Source organism: Neophocaena asiaeorientalis, unplaced genomic scaffold (assembly GCF_003031525.2).
Source record: "Neophocaena asiaeorientalis asiaeorientalis breed wild unplaced genomic scaffold, Neophocaena_asiaeorientalis_V1.1 scaffold241, whole genome shotgun sequence".
In the NCBI taxonomy this organism is placed as follows: domain Eukaryota; kingdom Metazoa; phylum Chordata; class Mammalia; order Artiodactyla; family Phocoenidae; genus Neophocaena; species Neophocaena asiaeorientalis.
Window position 1 is genome coordinate 1,708,963 of NW_020172287.1, and position 6,000 is coordinate 1,714,962.

Here is a 6,000-nt window from a genome sequence, read left to right on the forward strand (position 1 = left end):
GTAACTAATCCTTTTTGTTAACACCTTTATGAAACCATCAGTTTTTTCATTAGAAATCTTCAGTTTCTTACCCAGTTCAGCATTATGGTCTGAAAGTCAGAAACTTGTATTTATTCTAAAGTCCTTTTTATAAATCTTCTTGAAGAAGAAACATTTTTGCAAAGGCATTAGAGTGAAACTATAACTGTCTATAATGACAAAAGACTTAAGAAGGCACATTTAAATCTGATTACAATGCAACTGACAAAGAAACTTTGTTACTGCTGTTACATACAAAGAAAGTCACACCAAGGGCTTGTCACAGATTTTGCTTACCAGATCTAGGTGAATTCCTCCCTTTTCAAGTTCTCCAAAATACCTTGAGGTTTCTGTACCTGTGAGATAGCTTTCCTAATTTATCTGATAAAGCTGCTGGGGACCTAAGAGTTTCCAATCTCTGGAGGGAGCAGATAGAGAGAAAAGATAAATGCTTTAATTTTACACACAGATGTAAATTACCAAATTATTGTAAATCATAAGTAGCTTGAGGAGAAGAGCTTCTTTATATCCAGTTTATCATTATGGTCTGAAAGTCAGAAACTTGTGTTTATCCAAAAGTCCTTTTTATAAATCTTCTTGAAGAGGAAGCATTTTTGCAAAGGCATCAGAGTAAAACCGTGTAAGTGTCTATAATGACAAAAGATTTAAGGCACGTTTAAAATCTGATTACAATGTAATTAACAAGGTAACTTGGTTACTGTTGTGACATATGACACGATAATAACTAGAATTATAACTGATAACATTTTACCACGACATATCAGAATTTTTTGAAATTCCATATATAATTTCTAGAATATCTGTATTAGTAACAATTACCATACAATATAACCTAAGAAGATTTATTACACATTTGACAATACTTCCCATGTACTTTTAAAATACCAAATGAACCTAATTAGTGTAATATCTCTCTTTGGGATGTTTCAGTGGCCCTTTGAAGCATCCCAAAGTTAGCTAGAGGTCAAAGAAACTCCACTACAGTTTGGTTTGGGAAGTTTTATCAAAAAAAGGGTTTAGAACACTCAGTCAGATAAGATCATATGTCACTGTGAAACAACAGTTATTCACTTAGCCAAAGTAACAGTAAAAGATTTTAAAGGCAAATATAGACCTGATCACTTAAAAGGTAAAGAATTAAAATCTGTCATCCAAGGCAGTTCAACACCTTAAGAAAACTTGTACCATGCACAAAACTTTTTTCTTGGGGTCCACTTTCCACAAACTTTTTTTATCACTTTCTGTATCCATCACTTTATTTTCCCATTCAGAAACAGCCACCTGTAAGTTAGTCCTACTTCCTTTTTCCTTAATAAAATGCAATTCCATTCCTCATACCTTTTTTAAAAATAAATTTATTTATTTTTGGCTACATTGGGTCTTCGCTGCTGCACTCGGGCTTTCTCTAGTTGTGGCGAACTGGAGGGTTGCAGTAAGCAGGCTTCTCATTGCGGTGGCTTCTCTTGTTGCAGAACACGGGCTCTAGGTGCGCGGGCTTCAGTAGTTGTAGCTCGCTGGCTTCAGTAGTTGTAGCTCACGGGCTTCAGTAGTTGTGGATCACGGGCTCTAGAGCGCAGGCTCAGTACTTGTGGCGCACGGGCTTAGTTGCTCCGCGGCATGTGGGATCTTCCCGGAGCAGGGCTCGAACCCGTGTCACCTTCATTGGTAGCGGATTCTTAACCACTGTGCCACCAGGGAAGCCCCCTCATACCTTTTTTACTAAAAACATACATCCTACTTTCCTTAAGCAACCATGAACTATCCTTTATATCAGCACTCTGTAGGTTGGTAAATATACATCCAAATAATAATTTTTGAAGAATGTGCTTTCTTATAGAAAACATCTCAGTGTGGCACCAAACACATTTTTTAATAGTTCTAAACCTTTTGTTTCTCTGTAAAAGCAAGCCAGTGTTCAGTAATTACAGTTTCAGTATCTTATTTTATTTGGAAATGGACTAGTTATTTAATAAACTTCCATCCTTTAACTTAATTTAGCACAACTCTAAATGTTTTAAGTTGTCGAATATCTAGAGAGATTATTCTTAAGTAGACGTTCCTAAAGCATAATTATTCCTAAAAAGTTCACCCAAGGCTCTTATCTTATTTGCATTTTTTTGTCTTGGAAGTTTCTTCACATCGAGTTATTTTCATTGTTGACAAATTTGTAACAGATATAATAAGATCTTATTTAGTTTATATTAAACCTAGGCACAATAAAAGTATTATACTTAATGTTGCTGGCTCTAAAGACATGTCTATATTGATTAGATCAACAAACTTAAACATTAATACCAGGTATTAATTTAATATTGAATATTTCCCAGGTCACATGAACCTGAAATTTATTTAGTCTAATTTTTCTTGTATTTAGAATTGTTTACTTTTCTTTTAAGCCAATTAAATAGAGCTCATTTACAAATTAACCAAAGACAAAAACACATACTGAGACATACACATATATCCAGACAGAGAGCTCTCATAGTTTTCACTTGAGATTTAAAATGTCTCTGCCTCTTTTTTTTTTTCTTCTTGGCTTGAAGTTTTACTAATTAACCCAAGGCTGAAGTCTCAGGTAAGTGGGCTATGTTTGTAGCTCAAGGACATGATAAGAGTTAACTTCAAGCTTTGTCCTAGGTATATTTTTGTTCTCTCAGGGTCAGAATTTTGAAGAGAAGTAGTTTAACAAGGTAGCTTTTTCTAATTGCACATGCCAAAAGGACTGGTTTTTGCAATTTTAAGAAAAAATTTATTTTAACCAATTTTCTCTGGAGTCTAAACAATATTGTGGCCATACTGTCGAAAATCATCTTTCTCTTTCTGTGGTCATGGTTTCATAGCTAAAAGTTAAACCAGATAGTGCTCAAATTGGCTCTGATAACAGGGGCAGACTGGCTGATAAAATGTCCCAGCAGGGATTGTCCCTCTGGGGAGGTGGGGTCTTAGTTTGATCAGAAGAATCTGAAGGAGTAAGGGAACTTGTAGGAGTGGGGGAAGCTTGGTTCCCCCATCCTGAGAGTTGGGAGAAGTTAGAAGGGAATCATTTAGAATGTCAGGAGAGTTGGGTTTTTTTCCCTCAGGCTTTTGATTATGCAGCCACCCAGAGCAGGATTATAATAAAAGGGACATAAATTCCTGAACATAAGGGAACCTCAGTCCATTTTCCCATCCTGTGGCAATAGAGATTTAATTGTAGGAGACCCATTTTCAGGTCATTTTTCTTTGTCATTGGATCATAGCTATAGGTCGACCAGTCATTTAAAATTTTCCCCAAGGGTTCCCACGTTAGGGTGGAACCTTAGGGGAAGCGCTTCCTGTTTTGGCTCGAGCAGTTGGTAACAGACGTTAGATGTTAGCGCGCTCAAATCAAAACATAAACCTTCACCTCGTCAGCTGGAAGTCGCACATAAAACATAAACCGTAAAAGGAAACAGCAAAGGGATGCTCAAAAAGAAAAAGGAGAAATATATGGCGGAGACGCACCCAAACGTGACTTCCGAGTCCCACTCAACCTGGACCGTTGCCCCAAAGCGGCGCCTTACATCACAATCTCCCTTTGCAAGGAGAATTCCACATCAGAATTTTCCCTTTGCAGGGAGAATTCCACATCAGAATTTTCCCTTTGCAGGGAGAATTCCACATCAGAATTTTCCCTTTGCAGGGAGAATTCCACATCAGAATTTTCCCTTTGCAGGGAGAATTCCACATAAGGATTTCCCCTTGCAGGGAAATTCCCAAATTGGAACCGAAGTTCCCGTACGGGGACAGTCAAAGGTCATGGAGTGCACTCCGGGAGACTCACCGTAGGTGCTGACAGGTGCGTCTCGACTTCCAAACGCCCTCTTTCTGATCCTCCAATATTTAGTGTGTTCTTAGAGTGGAAGTCCAGGCCGACGCGGGCATGAGAAGAGAAGGTGTCCTCAAGGCAAAAGGAGCCTCGGCAGCTGCTAGGTTAGCCTCTCCCCCATTCTACGCCGCGGCCTCGGAGTTCCACAGCCGAGTCGGCGGGCGGGGTGTGACCCGGGCACAGCCCTGTGGCAGGGAGTCCCTGGTAATCTGGACTCAGAGATATTCTCCGACCCTCTGCTCTCCTGAAGGAGGCTGGCGTAGAGAGAGATCCCCGAGCTTCCGATCAAGCCCAGCGGCCCCGTGGGGCAACCTGCCCGTGGGCAGATCCCCATGTTACCGTGTCCGAGCTCGCTCTGCTCGCTGCACGACAGGCCAATGAATCGGAGAGGAGGTGATGAGGCAAGGAATACGACTTTATGCGGAATGCCAGCAGACCGAGAAGATAGCAGATTACTGTCTCTGAAAAACCGTCTTCTCAGGGTTTGGATGCCAGTTTCCTTTATAGCACAGAGAGGGGGAGGAGATGAGGAAGTAAAGTAAAAAGGCCATAAGTTTTGCAAATATCTCCTGGAGTGGCCAGCCTCGGTGAGGGGATGTGTAAATTCCTTCTTTCTTACAGCCATCCACAGGTGGGCGGGGTCAGATTGTCTTCCGGTGAGCTGAACAGAGGCACTTTAGTTTAACATTCAGGCAGAGGGGCAGGGTTCCCTGAGGCCGGCCATTATGTATGATTATAATAACAAAAGCAACGAAAAGCAAAGGTTAAAGTGAAAGAAACAGATCACATAGAGTACAATTTAGCTCTTCCCTGTTACAATTCCTCACTGTCAATGTCCAATCCACAATCTTGTGGAAAAAGGGGTGACAACGCTTTAACTGCTCAGTAAGATGGATCTTTCTAGGAGTGTCTGCCATCGGTGTCAGAGTTCCAAATGTTGAGATTTGTCTTTTGTTCCACTTTGGAAGAGTCTACTTTACACCTGTAGACTTAAAAATATTTACAGCCTAAAAGTTGAGAGTTAACAGGAATTTTGAGGGCTTCTAGCTTAGGAGGCCACATTTCAAGTTAAGGAATTTAGCATTTTTCTATGTATGGGAAGATGCAAGAGTCTGGGCTCAATGAAATCATTCCTTTGATATATACCACAGCTATCTGGGGCCTGTATCCTGTATTTTCATATACTGAGTTTCCTCAGGACTCACCATAGGGAGTGGTTGCAGTCTGATGGCTGCTAGATGGCAGGTATTCTTCTCCTTCCTGAGTTTTCTCAGGCTTCACTGGCTCACGTTGGAGGGCTGCAATCCCTGATGATTGATCTTCTCCTCTTGGTCAGGAATTTGACCAATATTTGGGAGACATTTTATGACCAAATTTTGTCCCACAGTGCCGGGAGGCTTATCCGAGGTCAGGTGAAAATTCTTGATATGCTACTCCAGGTGCTAATTTTCGGATTAGGCGCTATTGATAATTAAAGATTCTCTGGATCCTCTGTCTAATTATGATCCAGAAGACATTTTCCCTTGTTGCTTCTTCCCATACCTAGAATCACATTATTACAATTATTTTATGTTACAAATGTGATCTATTTCCTTAAGATGTTTAGCCATAGAAGAAGTTTTGTTGGAGGCCTGGTTACACACTAGGTACTACAAGAGGCAACAATCTTATAAAATAGACAGTAATGTAGCTGGTAATATTGACAAAGACATAGTGCAGCAGGGAGACACAAAGCACAAACAATTTGGAAACAAAGAACAAATTAAAACAATAATTAGCGTAATATTAAGTCCACAGGAGAGCCAGCTAGAGACAACAAATTTTGGCAGGATCAAGTGGAGAGAAAAAAAAGGTTTCATCTTTGTTTACAAAGGTATACTTTATCAACTTGTTGTAGGTCATAGCATAAGAGAAAAGGTTTTTCCGAAAAACAAAGATTAAAGCCAGTATATTTCCCAAAGTCATAAAGTTATAAATCATATTTACCGGTTCATTCAGTGCCATGTAATTAATTCCCGTTGATCTGGATGAAATAATCAGGTTTCCCATTAGTCTTGTCATTTGTTACCCAGTCCAGTGATATTATCTAAAGGCTAACAGAAACTTATATTTGT

The 6,000-nt window shown here is 39.8% G+C and overlaps 1 protein-coding gene across 1 annotated transcript in view; it reads right to left on the reverse strand.

The window, feature by feature from the left end:
* ZFP2 (ZFP2 zinc finger protein) overlaps positions 1-4,495 on the reverse strand; it is a 62,824-nt gene extending 58,329 nt beyond the window's left edge. The window contains 1 exon segment of the mRNA XM_024764579.1: positions 3,842-4,495. The gene's annotated coding sequence lies outside the window, so the exon portion shown is untranslated.
* Between the last annotated feature and the right edge of the window lie 1,505 nt (positions 4,496-6,000).